This window comes from Populus alba, chromosome 1 (assembly GCF_005239225.2).
Source record: "Populus alba chromosome 1, ASM523922v2, whole genome shotgun sequence".
Taxonomy (NCBI): Eukaryota; Viridiplantae; Streptophyta; class Magnoliopsida; order Malpighiales; family Salicaceae; genus Populus; species Populus alba.
Genome location: NC_133284.1, coordinates 9790032 through 9810046, shown reverse-complemented (window position 1 = coordinate 9810046; position 20015 = coordinate 9790032). Strand labels below are relative to the sequence as shown.

At 32.8% G+C, this 20015-nt stretch overlaps 1 non-coding gene across 1 annotated transcript; it reads left to right on the top strand.

The window, feature by feature from the left end:
• The first annotated feature begins 5827 nt into the window (after positions 1–5827).
• Positions 5828–5911, top strand: TRNAL-CAA (transfer RNA leucine (anticodon CAA)). Its single transcript has one exon. It is a non-coding gene; the product is annotated as a tRNA-Leu (tRNA).
• The last annotated feature ends 14104 nt before the right edge of the window (positions 5912–20015 follow it).

The following is a 20015-nucleotide window of genomic DNA, read 5'->3' as shown; positions in this document are numbered from 1 at the left end:
TCAATAAGTGGGGCTCTTTACCAATATATCAACTGTATACGTTTCCATGTTCCTTCTTAATTGGTTCTTAAGATCTTGGCAACCATTATTTAATATTTGGATATGGTGTCCTTCATTAGAAAATTATGGCCTTATAGTAGTACATCCTTTTGTTAATGATGAAATGAGTATTTTCTTCATTGTTTGGGTGCATAAGGATCTATTAATATTCTGAATTAGCATTCAAATAGTTTAGAAATGAATAGCTAGTTGTCTAATCCTCTAGTAGGTCAATTTAGAAAAGATGAAGTTGTCATTGGGACATGCCTTCTTGAGGCATGTGAAATCAACACACATCCTTTATTTTTTTTATTGGATATGTTAACCATGATAGTGTTCTCTAGCCATTCAGGATACATTACTTCTATAATGAACTCTGCTTCTATTAGCTTACACTTCTTCTGATACTATTATTTTTTATTTCTTTCTTGAATTTTCTTTTCTTATGCCATACTAAAAATACTAAAAAGGAGAACAATATCGATATTTAACCTATATAAGGCTATATTTAGGCTTATCCTAAGCTTATTCAATGGCTTGAAGGCGATGTTATTGCTTTGGATTTCAAGGTTACAAGGGACAACTCCTATTTTGGATTGAGTATGGACCCAATATTTATTATTTCATATTTGTTGGATTCAAAGTTTATTTCTTTTGATTATTTAACAAACTTGGTATGAGGTTCCTGTTTTTGTTGCAGGGGAGTTAGCTTCTTTGGTGGACAAAGCTTTTTTTTTCCTTTGAAAAAAAAAATAAATGTGCATCCATGAGAGTGGATTAAAAAAATGCAAGCCACTAGATTAGTCAAAACCAACAATGGATCCCATAATCATATGGTTAAATTTTTAAGGTCACTTTATTTTTTTCTTTGTGTTATATAAAAATATAATGCGTAGCAGAAAATGAGAGTTATGAATATTTTAAGAGTCACTAGATCTACTATATATTTTTATATTATTATAATTTTAATTGAGCCTGTTTTATCGTTATAAAATAACCAAAATTTTAGTCTATCATTCTTTTAACTTAAGGTCACTTTATTTTTTTCTTGTGTTATATAAAATTATAATGCGTAGCAGAAAATGAGAGTTATAAAATATTTTAAGAGTCACTAGATCTACTATATATTTTTATATTATTATAATTTTAATTGAGCCTATTTTCATCCTTATAAAATAACCAAATTTCCAATCTATCATTCTTTTAACTTCTTCCCCTAAATTTATATAATTAGTCATGCACATGACTTAATATTATATAAAAAATGACACCTCAAGTGCATGAGGGGGTCACTGAAGAGACAGAAGGGAGAACGAGGTTTCAAAGGGGAACAAAGGTATTGTCTTGTGTGAATTTTTTTTATAAAAAAAGAAAAACAACCTTTATTTATCGGACCAAAAAACATGTCTGGAAAGTTCATAGATCGAACTCAAAGGCCATTTTCAATATAATATTAAATATTTTGATTATTGATTTAGTTAATTTAGATGGATGAAAAAAGTTAGTAGAAGGATATATTGAAAATTCACTCATGTTATAAGGATAAAATTGATTCAATTAAGGATATGAGGATGGATTAGAAACAATATGGATTCATTTATATTTATATTATATATAAAATTAATTAATTAATCATGTTTTTTTTTTATGGTCAAGTGTATTATCATGTCAATTTATGTATTAATTGAGGAAATATATTTTTCGTAGTTAATCAATTTTGTATATTCAGTAAGATTTTAGTGGATGTTGATTTTAAAGCTCCAATTTAAAAAGTTAAAGAAGGAAACAAATCTTCTGAAATATCAAATATATCCCAAAAAGTATATATAATCCTTCACTTTTTATGCCTTTATAAACTGCTCCGAAAATATTTTCTTCAAGCCACCTTCTATGATGTTTCAAGATAATTAAATACATTATCTTATACAACCGACCATCGAATGCTTTTGACTTATAAGACACCTTTTATAATCTTCTTTCTTCTTCTTCTTTTTCACGTCTTTCTTGCACTCATGTGTAGAGTTGTGAGTTGATGAATCGGTGTGCTGCAGGGAACATGTTTATCACTGTCTTAACGCATGATTGATGAATTAATGGTATCAGACAGAGAATAATTGTCATACACGTGGGTTGCTGTTGCTGATTGAATTTTCACTACAATACCACCTTTTTTCTGTTAATACTCTTATGACTCGATCTCTTCTGACATATGGCGCCATTTTAGAGGCTCTGCTGTGATGAATATTTTGAGGATGAACAAACTCAGTATTCCCAGACTGATTTTCAAAGGCATATATACCGATATATACCGAACTACGTTTCCTCTTTGGAGTCTATGAGAAAACATGAATATAATAAACGATGCTCCTAAAATTTATGTGAATTGCACCTGAAGGCGATATATATATATATATATATATATATATATATATATATATATATATCGCCTTCAGGTGCAATTCACATAAATTTTATTATATTCATGTTTAATATATATATTCTCAAACATAAGATACTAAATTGCAATTGAGTTTAAAAACTAGGGACTGGAGAGAGTAATTTAATCTTATTTTTTTCACCCCTGGCCGGTTCAAACAAGATGAAATTTCATTGATCAACTTTACAAATCTTAATCTTGATAAATTGTGCACCAACTAGGATCATTGGCAGGATAATGTGAGATTCAAGACATTTGTTGTTTTATGTATTGTTTGATAATTTAATTGGTAACGTGTTGGAGGTGGTGTTTTTTAAAAAATATATATTTGAATACTTTTTTAATATAGTATATTAAAATTATTAAAAAATCGAATTTACGTTTTTACGGCACAAATATACTTTGAAAGGCACTTTCAAACACAATATAAATACAGCACCAAACACTACCCTAACATTAAAGAAAAATTAATAGAGTGAACGCTTAGAGAAACAGTAATAAGAAAACAGTCAATAAGAGTCAACTGTCGTGACACTAATTTATAGATTTTAGAACATGAAAGACTAAAATATAATTGCATCCAAAACCTAGGGACCAACAAATAATTTACTTGAGCAACAAATGTTCTCGTGGAAGACAAATTAACCGAAAGAACTCATGAACTGAATATAAAAACAGAACTGGAAACAAGAACAAAAGGATGCATTACCTTCAGTTTCACTTACACCTGTCTCTACTTTAACCCTTTCACGTGCTCTTTTCCCCTTTCTCCCTCGATGCCTTACACGGTATGCAATAAGGTCAAAAACTTCCCGGAAACCAACATGTATCTTTTCACCTAGGTAACTGTACTTCATAAAATTAACAAGTGTTCGCTTGTTTGAAGAAAAAACATGGGCATCGACGCCCATGGTATCCCCTCTTCATTTTCCCTATAAATACATGACTTTTCTTCCCATTCAGGCTCAAGTGTAACACTTCGCATCACCTACCTCATTAAGTTTTTTATCATCTTCTGGTACATTTAATGGACGTATTTATTCCTGAAGAGTATGTTATGCGGAGAAGAAAAGAGAAAAAGGGAGCTGCGATTGCTGGAAAAAGGCAAGAGGAATCAAGAAGAAGAAGTGCTGAAGAGAAAAAAACTAATCCATCATCGTTTCGATTTGAGAACGAGTCTTTAGTCGCTAATGGCCTAAGTGAAAGTGTAATCTTCAGCTGGTTCTCAGCATAGGCATTGTCATGCTATGTAACGTAGTTTTAATTAAGCAGTCTCTATGGTGTTGGTTTCACCTAGAAGTATTATGCCCTGTCTTGATGAAGAACACATATGGAAGCGTGTGTACGTAACTGCAGAGTAAATTATGTAACCAAATCTCTGTAATAGGTTAGATATAACCTAACTTCAGCCTGTTACCACTCTATTTATGAGAAAATAAAAATCATCATTAACCAGACTTGGATGAATTTTATGTTTCTTAATGCGTGAAAGAAGCAGTAATAACTAGCAGCAAGCTAGAGCATGGGTTCCAGCTCGCAAATATCCTGATCAAGTCAGATATTAAAATTAATCATGTGCATTTTATATATATATATATATATATAATATATGCCCAATTGGTCATTTATGTTCCTTGGCTTGACAGAGGCTGTCATTATAAAGGTGTGCTTGGAATCACGAAAGTGTGCTCCTATCAATCTCTGTAGCTTGTGGGTGCACTCATCGGTGATCAGTTTCTCTGAAGCACTTTTTGATAGTAGGGATGTCCAGAATAACACCATCACAGCTGCTATCATCCATGAATAGATGTTTCTGCTGTACATAATTTTCCTTTTAAACAAGCATTATTAGTTTAATGACAATAATGATACTTTTCTGTGAATCAAATCCAGCTCCTAAATATCTTTTTAATGAAAAATTTATTAGCATGTTCAATCAATAAGTTCCATTCCTAATATATTTAATGTTGAAAGATGAAATAAAAATATCAATTTAAAATATTTATCAAAAAAAAAAAACAATCCAAAGAAAATAAAAAAAAAAACTAAAAGCAAGATGAAATCACAAAAAATAAATTTTAAAAACTACAACAAATAAAATAAATAGCAATAAAAAACATGAGAGCCAAACTGACAAATAATTTTTTTTAAAAAAATAATGAAATTAAAAAAAAATCAAATTTATAAATTATTTAAATAAAATAAATAGTAATTAAAAAAATAGATTAAATATGAAAGAAAAATAAATCAAAAGGTTAATTTGAAAAATTAGAGGTCCAAGCATGGAAATTAAGGAGTAAAAAGTTAAGTAAGAAAAAAAATAGAAGAAAAGACCGTTGACACCAAATTAAAAGTTCATTTGCCACATAAATTGCATAGGAATGGAGAAGCTCCCATGACAATTCAAATTTTTAAATAATAAGTGATTGTTCGGTCACCACATGTCTCCGCTCTTGTAACGTAGGGATGGAGGGGCTGCTCAAAAGACGCAAGCGTGCACAACTTCTATTTTTAAATAATATTTCATACTTATTAAAATATCAAATTTTATCTTAATCAACTTGATTGTAAACTAAAATACCATGATGAAAACACCAAAAAACCATGGTTCTAGTTCAAAAAAATTTTAATTTCAAGAGTAAATGAGTTATTTTTCCGTGCTTTAAAAACTAAAAAAAAAAAAAAAGAAGAAGAGCTCTGGTTGCCAAGTTAAAAGTTTTTGTTTTTAAAAATAGTTCTGTCATTTGATTGTGTTGAAGAATGTAAAAAGATTTTTTTGCTCTCATTTAATATGAAAATAACTTATATGTCATTAAAAAAAACCATATCACCCTGAAGTACAAGTTTAATGTTTTTTGGAATAATAAAGTAATTATTTTATTATTCCAAAGTAATAACATGTGTCTTGATATATAATGAAAAGGAATAATTATAGTTTTTTTTAAAATTATTTTGGATTTCCTTGAGAAATAGCCATTAACATTTTTGTTGTCGATTTCCAAGCCAGAATAGAAAAGATGTGAAAACAGAATAGACATGAAAATTACAAGTTACCCTTGAAGTTCTAGCATTTGGTCAAATCAACTCGTTTATCATAATCTTTTTTTTCTAAATTGAGCCTGCTGCTTTCATTTTATAATGGGCTGAGTCACCTCATCCAACCCGTTTTCCGAAAAATCATTGCTACATCCAAGCATATCGGTGAATGTTGGGACTTCATCATTGGTAAATTGAAACATGGAAGAATAAAAGAGGCTGATTCGACCATATGTGATCTCTTGAAGGACCCATGGTTATTTTAATCATATTTAAATAAATATTATAAATAAATTGTTACAGCTAACAAGCAGTGTCAGGATGGCCGAGTGGTCTAAGGCGCCAGACTCAAGTTCTGGTCCTCGTGAGAGGGCGTGGGTTCAAATCCCACTTCTGACAGGTTTTGCACCTAGTTTTTATCCTAGCTGATTTGACTCCTAACCCATTCTCCATTAGGTTAATTAAACATTATTATTAATAATTTTCTGTTCACCTAAAACTTAATTTTTATCCCCCATCAATATGGTTTGACTATTATTGATACGGTGTGATGGATTTTGGTTGAAAATAATAATTTTAACCTGAAATTTATTTTTTATCTTGGTTAACATGTTTTAACTTATATTAATCTACTATAACTCCTTGTGAAGCGTCCTCCTCTTGCCTTGCATGGTCATCATCGATCCAAGACCTTTGTGTTAGATCCTCAATGAAGAGATCACATGCTTTTGAGAACACAATCGGTGCCTCGCCGGATATCATCTTCACATCGTCACTGGATTTCTTCATGATCTTCTTGATTCTTGCCAAAGGCAATGAGTGAGGCCCAGTTTTTCCCGATAAACCACCAGAAAGTATTCCTGAGTATGTCCCAGCTTGCGATCATATTGTTCTTAGGGCGCTTCGACTCTAGATTATGTTGAGGTAATGATAATAATGTGAGAGAGGCGTATGAAGTTACAGGGAATATATATATTTTCCGAGAAGAGGAAGTTAAAGATTGGTGTGATTGCATGAAGAGAATATTTAAATCTAACTTGCAAGAGAAGGATGAGTAAAAATGGGTGTCCAGGCCGGCCGGCCAGCTTGCTTAGGCCGGCTACAGTCAATCCAAATATAATTTAATTGTTATATTTAGATTTTTCTTCCATTTTCTTGCATTCTAGACTTATTGCTCGTGGACTTGTTACCCCCCAATAACTAATAAAACAATCACAAAATATCAATATAAAGATTACAAGTAGTACTTTAGTAGTGCTAAATGGGTACGTACGTAGTATTTTATTTTACTCCACTCCAAATTAATTTCGCTATGTACCTATGTATTGAGCCTTATAAAGACATTAAAAAAAAAGTTAAAAGGTGCGAGAGTTTCACGAATCACCATAGCTTTATTTATTATTTGTTGTAGATTATTGCAGTTTCACCATAGCTTTATTTTTTTTATTATTTTTTTATAGCAAAAAAAAAAAAAAGGTAAAAAAAACCCAAACAACCAATAATAAAACTTTAATACCCTGATTTTTTTTTTAGCATAGAGGGGCGAAGCTGCCAATAATTGGTAAGGGAGGCCAAAATTAATATAATAAGTTATATTATTAAAAAACCTATTTATTTAAAATAAAAAATATTATATATTTCATATTTAAATACTAAATAATAACAAATTTAAAATGTTTTATAGGGGCCCGAGCCTTGTTTGCCTCTCCTACTTCCGCCCCTTAGCATCATTAAAGGACAAACACCATTTTCATTGAACTCCCCTAAAAAAAGGTCAAATCTATCGGAAACCAATAGTAAACTTGATGTGATAGAATATTATCATTCAAGGGTTTTTTCTCTCCTTAATATTTTTTTATGGTTTTCTCTTTATTCTCTCAATTAAGGACTAAAATGTCAAAAAAATAAAGTTTAAAATTGAAATGTGAAGTTCTAAAATAACAGGGACCAATTGATAGATAAATTGAAACTTTATGGATCAAATATAAGTTATATGTGACAAAAATCTAAACTAGGTCTTATTTTTGTTAAATTTGTTCCTTCTTTTTAATTTTTGATGGTTTTCTCTCTATTCTCTTAACATCTAAGGACTAAAATGTAAAAAAAATTAAAGTTTGAAATTGAAATGTGAAATTCTAAAATAACAAGGTTTTTCTACAATAGATATTTACTAAAAATAAGCAAACAACTCAGACTTTAAGAGTTGTATTAAGTTATTTATTATCATATTTATATTTAAATATGTAATTATACTTATTATATATAAGAAATCCTAACATATCATATTTATATTTTGATTATTAATATTTTCATCATATAGTTTAAGCTAACTTTAATTTTAAAATAAAATGTCAAAATAATGTTTTAATTTTCTAATTAAAACAAATTAGTAGAAAAAACTCCTTTGATTTCATCTATTGTTTGCAAGAAAGACGTGTAACTTTCTTATAATAAATGACATGAAGAATATATTTATCATTAATACTAAAAATTTTAATTTAGTTAATGCTTAAATTTTAAATTTTTAGTCCAAACCAAACCATTTGGATAAAAATTCACACCCCTGGTTTTCTATGCAATTCGTGGGCTGATAACTCAATTTGCATGAATGTGTTGGTTTTAATAGGCCCTCGGGTCTCATGTAAGAAGAATAATAGCCTCCAAGCCTATTTACTCGTCAAAAACTTTCATAAATTCCCTCGCCCGGTCATTGCCTCGTAAGACTCTGCTTGAACTCAGGCCTTGTACAAATATCTTTAGCCCTTTTTCCTTGTTTCTTTACAATAGAGGTTTCTCATTTTTTATTGTGCAATTCGGGGTTATAGTATTTCCGATTTCTTTTTCTTTCTTGGGCACCTGGCGATCCTGGCCTAAACTCCTTTTGTTTCATCACAAGGCTTCTTGAACGTTGGATTATAGGACGAAGCAATCCTACTATGTTTTGGATTTTTTTTTTTTTTTTAAAGATTGGATTTAACACAACACTATATCTCCATTCTAAAAAAAAAAAAAAAAATCTGTTTCACAGTCTCAAAATAAAAAGAAAACATTATAAATACTGTAAAAGACATGAGAAAATATTATTTTCTCACCACTATTTAGTTAGAGACAGATCACTGTAGATTGCTATAATAATATAGTTTTTTTTTTAGTCTCTTTCTCTCTCTCTTTTCTAAATACCTGCCCAAATTGATGTCCAATTAAAGCATATTTATTAAAACACCTATATTTATTATAAATTGATGGCCAAATTGAATTTTTTTTTCCATCATCTTGATATTTGATTGAAATAATATAGTTTTTTTTTAGTCTCTTTCTCTCTCTCTTTTCTAAATACCTGCCCAAATTGATGTCCAATTAAAGCATATTTATTAAAACACCTATATTTATTATAAATTGATGGCCAAATTGAATTTTTTTTCCATCATCTTGATATTTGATTGAAATAATATAGTTTTTTTTTAGTCTCTTTCTCTCTCTCTTTTTCTAAATACCTGCCCAAATTGATGTCCAATTAAAGCATATTTATTAAAACACCTATATTTATTATAAATTGATGGCCAAATTGAATTTTTTTTCCATCATCTTGATATTTGATTGAAATAATATAGTTTTTTTTTAGTCTCTTTCTCTCTCTCTTTTCTAAATACCTGCCCAAATTGATGTCCAATTAAAGCATATTTATTAAAAACACCTATATTTATTATAAATTGATGGCCAAATTGAATTTTTTTTCCATCATCTTGATATTTGATTGATTTTTAATTTTATAGGTGTTTATTTTAGATAAAAAAAAAATTGTTTAACCCAATTAAGTTCATTACCTGGGTCACGAGTTTGGCTAATTAACTTTGATTGGGTAGGGATCAAGTTTAATGAGTTTTTTATTGCATAAATAATTTTTAATTTATTTAATTAGATGTATCTATTAAATTTTTAAATTTTAATTGGGATTTTTATGTACAAAACCAAATTATAAAAGCGTGCGTGTGTAATAAAAAAAATAAAAAAATATTCAATTCAAAACATGGTAACAAAGCTACTAATAGCTAAAATTCATTATTATCTAATAAACTAAAACTGCTCAGTTTTTTACTATGGACTGCACAGTGTAGTCCACAATAATGTGCAGTCTATAGTAAAAGGTGAGTTGTCTTTCTTTCTTTCTTTCTTTTTGTTTTTTTTTTTTCCTTTTGCTTTGTTTTTTTTTAAGTTGTTTTTTTTTCTTTGTTTTTTTTAATGAATATTTTTTATTTATTTATTTTTGTTTAATGTTAAATTTTTTATTTATTTATCAAACTTTCATAACACAGATTCCGGGTTTGACGGGTTAACTCATCATATTTTTTTTTTTGTTTTTATTTTTAATTAATTTTTCTTTTAATTTAATTTATTAATATTAAATTTTTTTCTATTTAGTTATCAAACTTTCACGACATGAATTCTGGGTTTGATGGGTTAACCTAGCTAATTTTGAGTTAACCCATAATATTTTTTTTTATAATCAGTTATCAAACTTTCATAACACGAATATCAGGTTTGATAGGTTAACCCAATTAATTTAGATTTTTTTTTCTATTTCTTCATTAGTTTTTCTCTTCATTTAGGCTTTTTTTTTTCTTTGTTTTTTTCTTTTAAATTAATCTTTTTTTGTTTAGTATTTTTTTTTCCTTTTTTATTTTTAATTAATTTTTTTTTAATTTAGTTTGTTAATATTAAGTTTTTTTCTATTTAGTTATCAAACTTTCATGACACGGATCTCAAGTTTGACGGGTTAACCCAGTTAATTCAGATTTTCTTTTTCTTTTTCTTTTTCTTCATTATATTTTTTTTCTTCCTGTAGGTTTTTTTTTCCTTTGTTTTTTTTCTTTTTAATTAATCCTTTTTTTTTGTTTAATTTAGTTCATTAATGTTTATTTTTTTTCTATTTAGTTATCACACTATCATGACACGAATCCCAGGACCCGATTTGGTGGATTCACCCTGTTGTTACCCAATTTCGGACCCCCACGTGTTGGAGAGGGTATATACCTCTCTTGAACAGAGTATAGGAGTTTAGCTCATGTTCGCTAAAAAAATTTTGACGTACACCTTTAATAGGTCCTAGGGATCATTGTTCTTAGAGCAGATTCTCAGTCAGATTTGGATGCTCAACATTTTCGGATCAAGAACCCTTTTGACCAACTAGATTACTGCCAGATTCTGTTCTCTAAAACGATTTTATCTCACTTCGACTCCTTCATCAAAGATGTAGTCCTGGACGCGTATATAAATTTGAGCTTTTGAATCGCTTGATTTCAATATCAGAAGCTCAAAATATTCCTGTTTGAATATCTAACGTGAAGGTAGAGAATTCTGCTGCGAGAAGGATATTGACCCGAGTCTGCACTAACAAAACTCTATTTTTGGCCTAGTTTTTGTGATTTTTGTTCTTAGTTCAAACTCTCAGTCATATCAGGATTCTCGGCATTCGTCAGTTTTTGAGTTAGACCTGGAGATCCCTTTTGACCAACCACATTACTGTCAGTTCCTGTTCTGTAAAAAGATTTTATCTGACTTCGACTCCTTCATCAAAGTTGTAGTCCTAGATGCATAGAATAATTTTGGGTTTTGAATCACTTGATTCCGATATCAAAGGCTCAATATGTTCCCATTTGAATATCTAACGTGAAGGCAGAGAATTCTGCCGCGAGAAGGATATTGACCCGAGTCTGCACTAACAAAACTCTATTTTTGGCCTAGTTTTTGTGATTTTTGTTCTTAGTTCAAACTCTCAGTCATATCAGGATTCTCGGCATTCGTCAGTTTTTGAGTTAGACCTGGAGATCCCTTTTGACCAACCACATTACTGTCAGTTCCTGTTCTGTAAAAAGATTTTATCTGTCTTCGACTCCTTCATCAAAGTTGTAGTCCTAGATGCATAGAATAATTTTGGGTTTTGAATCACTTGATTTCGATATCAGAGGCTCAAGATGTTCCCGTTTGAATATCTAACGTGAAGGCAGAGAATTCTGCCGCGTGAAGGATATTGACCCGAGTCTGCACTAACAAAACTCTATTTTTGGCCTAGTTTTTGTGATTTTTGTTCTTAGTTCAAACTCTCAGTCATATCAGGATTCTCGGCATTCGTCAGTTTTTGAGTTAGACCCGGAGATCCCTTTTGACCAACCACATTACTGCTAGATTATGTTCTGTAAAAAGATTTTATCTGACTTCGACTCCTTCATCAAAGTTGTAGTCCTAGATGCATAGAATAATTTTGGGTTTTGAATCACTTGATTCCGATATCAGAAGCTCAAGATATTTCCATTTGAATATCTAACGTGAAGGCAGAAAATTCTACCGCGGGAAGGATAGAGCCCAAGTTCGCGGGGCTGATTCGAAGGATTTTTTTGGACCAAGGACTGAATCAAAAATTTTTAAAATGAGGGATTTAATTGAAGAAGGATATTGAAAGCTGGAGAGGGGGCTGGATCATCATAAATGACATGATTTTTTCCACACCAAAATAAGGAAAATGAGACTTTGCAGCTGCACCCTCCATCTGATTTCTTTCCTTTTTTCGTTGTCATCATGCCTGAATTTCGAAGCTGCAACCACGTTTTTTTCTTGCCTCATTTCAAATGGAGCAGCTAGTCCTATGGAAGGAAAGAAAACAGCCACACCCTCCTCTAAAACTAGAAAGAAATCAGACGTAAAGAACCAACATAAAGTCAGAATATTGCAGCTTCCTTTTGCGTTTTTTTTTACTGCAAATCAGTAGGGATTTACGTCCTAGGATTAATGCATTGAATCCTTCTTAAATGGAGACATTTTAGACTATATATAAGCCCCTCTAATGACCTAACGGGGGCAAGAAAAGAGAGAGCAAAAACATAGCCGAAAGAGAGCAGAAACATAAAAGAAAAAAAACGCAAGAGAGGCAGAGTAAAAAAAACGCAGAATAAAGGGAGTTTCTTGTTTTGCGTTCTGGTAGCACCGTGAGGGAAGAAAAGAAGAAAAGACAAGACGGAGAGGGAGCTTTGCTGCTAAAGCTGGACAACAACGTTTTGCTTGGTTTTATTTCATCCTCTGCAGAAAAGAAAACAGTGAGACCTGCAGGTAAGTCTTAACTTTCTTCTCCTTTGCTGCCTTTAAATTTGTTTGCACCTTTTTCTTTTCTCTTTGCTTTGCTTTGCACATTCGGTTTTTTTTTTTTACTATGTACACAATGAACACTTGCCTTGTTTTGTTCCTGCCGTGGCTTTGAGTTTTTGATGAGTGACTATGTTAAGAGGGCTGGCTTTTGGTGTTTCGTTTTTTTTCTTTCTTTAGCTGTTTCAGATTTAAGGAACCGGGGAAGGGGGCTGTTGTTTCTTCATCATCAGCTCCTTTCTCTGTTCGGTTTTTTTTTTTCCTGCTTCTTAAGAGATTAGCCGGTCATGTTTTGTTTTTTTTCCTATATACGAATAAAGCATGCCTTTCCCAGTTTCTGTTTTGTTTCTCTCTGTTGGCGTGGTGAAATGAATAAGGCAGTTCGTTTTTAAGGTGAGGAAATAATGGGGTTTGTGAGGCACGGACATAGGGGTTAGATTTCAAAATTTTAGTTCTAAAACTGTGGCTCCCTCATACATACGGGTTTATTCCTTTCCAGTTACAAAAATTTTAAGTTGATTTGGCTTTGATTGTGTTTTTGTTACGAATTGTTTCAAGCTTCTTGTAATGCTTATAATATGTATGATGGCTTGCTATTTTTCCATTTTGATGTTTACGTCTAATTGTGATGTTTGCGTTTCGACAAAAATATAAAAAAATGTTTTTCTTGTGTGTTGCATACGGTCAATACCCTAACATGTTTTGAATTCTTTTTTTATGTATGTATAAAAAAAATATTTAAAGTTTCAACAAAGGTGTTTTCGCATGGATTTCGTAAACACAACAAAAAAAACATTATTTTCTTGCATTTCTGGATTTTACAACATGTTTGTAAAACTCCAAAGGTATTGGGCAATATTTCAAAAAAAAATATAAAAATCCTATTTTGGGGGGGAATTAATCTATTATTCACCGCTAATGTTTGGATAAAGAAATCCTTAAAGGATGAATTTCCAAAATATTATTGGGAGTAATAAATCTGCACACATTCGTGAAAGAAGCCTTGATTATAATCGAAAACATTTCAAAAATTTTCTTACTCCACGGTTTACGAGCCGTGAGAGTATAAAATATAAAAAAATATAGGTTTTTTTTTTGTAGCGCCCTAGATTTCTAAATTTTTTTTCCCATTTCCTTGCGATTTACGAGTCGCAAACTCTTGAAATACTAAAGGGAAAAATGAGCTTTCAAAGCACATGGAATCTCCTTGGATTTCTATCCAAATAAATTTTATTTGAATCAAACCTAGGAAAATTGATGGGATTAGAAAACACCAACACCATAGCAATTATAGAGCAAACCAAACATCAAGCAGCTTACCTTAGGTAGGGCGTACTAGGGGTGCTAATACCTTCCCTTTACGCAACCAGTCCCTTGCTTTAGAATCTCTGAAAGACCAGTTAGGGTTCCTAGTGACCAAAATACTAGGTGGCGACTCCTTCACAAAAAAACAAAAGACCCTGAAATCAATCGAAAGTCGCCACGACGCCGCGCTCCGCCACGAGGGTGCGACACAACCAGTTGATTTAGATTTTTTTTTCTTTAAATATTGTAATTAACTATAACTAAAGGGCATCAACCTTTTTCTTTTCATTTCATGACACGAACCCCGAGTTTGACGGGTTAACTTGGTTTAACAAGTTGATTTAGAATTTTTTTTCTTAAGTAGTTTTTTCTTTCAATTTCATCTTTTAATATCGATTTGAGTAAGAATTAAACTTTATGATTTTGTTTTGTTTATTGTTTATTGGATTATTGTGATCTCATAAGGGGATTTTAATGTACCCCTCATTTACAAAGCACTATTAATCAGAATAATACTTTGTTTTATTGTTTTTTTTTTCAATTAATTTTTTTTTAATTTTATTCTATAATATTAATTTTTTTTCCGTTTTAATTATCACACTTTTATAACACGATCTTGAAGTCACCACCAATTTCCAAGACTTCGGGTTTTGATGTTGCAACCAAACTCACTTAAACTGAATCATACAAGTTTAATATTATTGTTAATATTATAAATATAACTTTTAGATCAGGCGTGACAGACATATCAATACTCTTAGATATAATTTTATAGAAAGATCTAACACTCTTAAATTTTAATTTTTTTTATATATTTTTTATGTAAAAAAAAATGACATGTGACATAGTGTTGTAACCCATTTTTGGTCCCCACAAAAAAATAAATAATATAAATAGCCAAAAGAGGCTAGAAAAATAATGGAAGGCAGAAGCACTCAGAAAATGGTTAGAAAATTGGTCAAGGAGTATAAAGATACAAAGATTGGATTTTTGACAGTATTTTCTTGAAGGATGAGAGCCCTTTTGAGAAGGAAAATTTAAATTTTGAGGAGAAGCCCAAATTTGGATGTTTATGGACTTAATTGGATTTTAATTGAATTTATAAAGGATTTGATTGCAAGAAAAAAAATTGATTTTTAAGTCAATTTGGGCTTTAATTAGAAGAAATTAAAGTTCTGGGGCCAAATTATGATTTTTAGGAATTTATTAAGTCAAATCAGGGGCTTAATTGCATAAATATTGAAGTTTAATGGCCAATTAGGGACTTAATTGTAAAAAATCCGAAACCAGGGACCAATTTGGAGAAGGCGCAAAGATAGAGGGGGCTGTTTGAATTTGATCCAGGGGCTTAATTGAAGAAATTAAAGTTTATTGATCAATTGAGGCTAAATTGCATAAATCAGAGGCCAAGGATCAAAGTGGAAAACGCGGCCAACTATGGGGACGGACCGAAATTGGAAGGACGAAATTGAATTGAACACAGATGATTAAGGACTGATTCAAGAAATGTTCTGGCGCCTTTATTTTAAAATGGAACGGCGCGTTTTATCCAAAACGACGCCGTTTTTCATGCAAAAAAAAAAAAAAGGAGACCGAACGGTGCCGTTTTGAACGGCACTGTTCACTTTCTTCTTCCCCCGAACATTACAGCGGGGAAGAAGGAAAAGTTTGCATTATTTATTTTTCTTGCAGGTCCCTCTTGTCACCGACCGAGGCCCCACGCCGGTGGGCCACCGACAGAAGACACTGGCCGACCACCCGCCGCGCTGCCGAAGCGAGGGAGGGCCGCCTGGACAGCCGCTCCCCGACAGCCGCTCCTCGACCCGCTCCTTGGCTCCACGGTGAAGCCACGCCCGCTGGTTCTATAAATGGAGAACCGAAAGAGAGAAGAAGAGGGAGGAAGAGAGAAAAGAAAAAAAAAGAACCCAAAGAAAAAACAAAGAAAACCGAAGAGAGAGAGGAGGAGAGAACCCGAAGAGAGAGAGAGAAGAAATCGGAGAAGGAACGGACAGAGAAGAGAGGGAGAGGAAACAAAACAAAAAAAAAAGCAATGAGACAGTGAGGGGACGACCGAGAGGGAGACCATTGTACACAGAGAAGGATGAACAGCTGACAGAAGGAAACACCCGGGATCAAGAGGAGAAGAACCAGACATAAGCAAAAAGGAGGAAGACAGAGGTACGTGCGTCTACATAAAGAAGAAGAAATACTGCAGAAAACAGTTGCGCTTCCCAACCACTGCCACCGTCAGAACCATCGTGAGCCCCCATTGGCTTCCTGTCCACCGCCACCAGCATCACTGGGAGTGTTCGCCATCGTCTTCAACATCATTTCTGCCACCTGGTTTGCACCCCCTTCGTCGCTGTGCATGCACCATTTCCTTGCATTTCACTGTTGAAGTGAAATATAATTCACTTGAACAGTGAAATGTTAATTCACTGTTCACATCACATATAATTCACGTGAACAGTGAAATGCTATTTCACTGTTCACATCATATTTATTTCACTGTTCGCATGAGGCCTGCTGGGTTCAGCCCAGCCATGTGGGCCCCGATGGGTCAGCCCTAAAAAAAAAAAATAAAAAATAAAAAATCTTCAAAAAAATTATTTCAAAGAATTTGTGATTTTTCTGTAATTTTATTATTGTATTTTGGGTCAATACTGGTTTGTATTTTTATATTGTCAAGATACAAATTCGGTATTAAAATACCCGGTTTTCGTCAAAAAAAATGTTTACTAAAAAAAAATGTTTTGTTTTCATGCATACGGCCAATACACTAACATGTTTTGAATGTTCTTTTTATATATAAAAAAAAATATTGGAAGTTTTGAAAATGTGTTTTCACATGGATTTCTTTAAACACAAATCATTTTCTTGCATTTGTGGATTTTACAAACCTGTTTGTAAAACTCCAAAAGGGTATTGGCCAATATTCCAAAAACTATAAAAATCTTATTTTGGAGGAGAAGTTGTGGTTATTGTTCACTGCTAATGTTTTGGATGAAGAAATCCTTAAAAGACGAACATCCAAAATATTATCGGGGAGTAATAAATCAACGCACATGTTTGAAAGAAGCTTTGGTTGCGATCGAGAACATTTCAAAAATTTTAATTTTTTTTTCTCCACGGTTTACGAGTCACCGACTTTTGAAATACTAAAGGAAAAAACGAACTTTCATAGCACATGGAATTTCCTTAGATTTCTATCTAAAATAAATTGACGGGTTTAGAAGACACCAACACCATAGACTATGGAGCAAACCAAACACCAAGCAGCTTACCTTAGGTAGGCGTATTAGGGGTGCTAGTACCTTCCCTTTGCGCAACCAGTCCCTTGCCTTAGAATCTCTGAAAGACCAGTTAGGGTTCCTAGTGACCAAATACTAGGTGGCGACTCCAAAGAACCAAATCCTTAGAACACAACGAAAATCGCCAACCGATGTCGTGCCTTTATAAATTTTTTGAGGGGGTGTGACAGAATGGCGACTCCACTGGGACCCTTGGACTAAGCTTGATTTTTTGTTTGTTTAGGCTATGTGTTATTGGTTTTTGTTTTCTTACGATGCTTTGTTTAAAAGCTTTAGCATACATCTTTACATTCTATCGTACATGCATGGTCATGCATCACTTTATTATTGTTATTATATTATGAGGGCACAACACCTGTAACTTTAAGGTTAAGTGGGGACTAGCAGCTTTGCCTTATGACTTGAGTCAAGGTTTAAGTTTGTGTAAACCCCAACTCTTTGCTGAGTGTTTAGACTGATTGTTGATTGGTACACGTGCCATCCCACTATCTGCTGGACCTCCATATCGCCTTTACGAGGGTGATCACTGGAACAGCAAGAGACCCTTTTTAGAGACCCAGTAGTAAACCTACCCAATGTCTCACATAAAGGAAACTAGAGCCTATCCTTAGGATGTATGCTCCATAATATCTTTTTGCATCCATAAAGGGAGAGATGTTCTAGAATTGGGAGACCCAAGAAGCTCCATTTGGTGATTTAATCAACAATGCTTGTTTGATCATGATATTGTGTTGTTTCCTTTTTCAACTTTTAAATCGAGGTTCCAAATGCCTTTTCAAAAGTTCATCTTGGTGTTTTTACACATCATTTTTCTTTTCAAATGAATCTTCCATAACTACACCTACACTTTACACTGAGAATGAATGGCCAGACTTAGGGTAGAAGAGGAAGAATGGTAGGAAAATAACATTAGGGGATTCACAAAAACGAACAACATGAACAAGCTTGGAAACCCGCTACAAGGTCATGCCGTTTGGGTTAAAGAACGTTGGGGCACCTACCAAAGTGCCAGGGTAACTTTATTTCACAACATATGCAAAAGAGATTAAAGTATACGTGGATGACATGACCTAGAGAGAGAGAATCATGACCAAATATTGAAGGATTAGTTGAAAGACTAAGAAAGTACAAGTTGAGGGCTTAACCATGCAAGGTGTTCATTCGGGTGAAATCTAGGAAGTTGTTGGAATTTATGATGAGTGACAAAGGGATAGAAAGTGGACCCTGATTAAGTAAAAGGCTATTCAACCTATGCCAACTCCCAAGACTAAGAAGGATGTAAGGAGGTTCTTGGGAAGTTTGAATTACATTGCTCAATTTATATCCCAATTAACCACGACTTATGACCTCATCTTCAAATTGTTAAGGAGGAAGAATCTTGGAAATTGGAATAAGAATGTGAAGAAGCTTTCACGAAAATCAAGCAATACCTACTGAATCCACCCCTATCTATCGAGTTGAATTGAAAAATGGCAAGTTCTTACTAGCTGAGTACAACATAGTATATATGACAAGAAAAAGCCATGAATGTCATCGCCAATCACCTAGCTGACCATGTTGTGAAAGTTTATGGGCTGTTAAGATTTGATTTTTTGGATAAAAATATGCTTTCAGTCGAGTAAGGGAAATCAAGATTGTTGGATTATGTACTTGAGGGTTGTTGTGGTAATAAAGTGGGGGCAGTGCTAATCTTTCCTAATAAGAAACAGTATCCGGTTTAGTTAAATCGCAATTTGGGTACGCTAACAACACAACTGAGTTTGAAGCTTGCATTCTCGATTTTAAAGGTTTGCATTAGAGCTAAACATCAGAAAAGATAGATGTGTATTGGAGACTCGATTTTTGATTATTTGTCAAGTGAAGGGAAAAAGGGCAAACCAAGGACGAGAAGTTGAGACCTTGCCAAGAATACTTGTCTAGATGGGCTAGGAGAATTTGAGGAAATAAAGTTCACACCATCTAGAAAGGGAATGAAACCCTTTTGATGTTTTGTTCACGGCCACTTCTATGGCTAGAATAAGACTTTGGCACAAGGTACAACCAATACACATTGATATAAGAAATAACTAGCTCACTGTTGCTCAGTTTGAAAGAGAAATTGATGGAAACCCTTGGCACTATGATATCAAGAATTTCATCCAAAACTAGACATATCCCATGGGGCATCCAAAAATCAACAAGAAGACGTTGAGGAGGTTAGCAATGGATTTCTATCTTGATGGGGAAACTTTGTATAAATCATCTTACGAAACTTTGTTGAGATGTTTTGATCTCGTGAAAAAAGTGGTGAAGAAATTTATGGAAAGATATTTGATCCATCGATATGGTCCACTAGAAAAATTAAATAATGCCAGAACTTCAATAGCAAGATGATAATAACTCTGCGCTAAATGAAAAAATCAAGTATGCCAATTCCTCGCCATACAAGCCAAAGATGAATAGTGCGGTAGAAGCTTCTAACAAAGATATCAAGAAGATTATTTAGAAAATGGTATTCACCTATAAGGAATTGGCATGAGATGTTGTCATTTACCCTTATGTATATCACACTACAGTTAGAACCTTAATAGGAGCCACCCCGTACATGTTGGTATATGGAATGGAGGCGTTGATGCCTTTAGAAGTGAACTCCATCATTGAGAGTATTGATAGACTTTGAGCTAGAAGAGTTAGAAATGGGAGAAGGTTAAATGTGAACGGTTGAATCTGATAAGTGAAAAAGAGGATAGCCCGCAATCTATCATCATCAACTT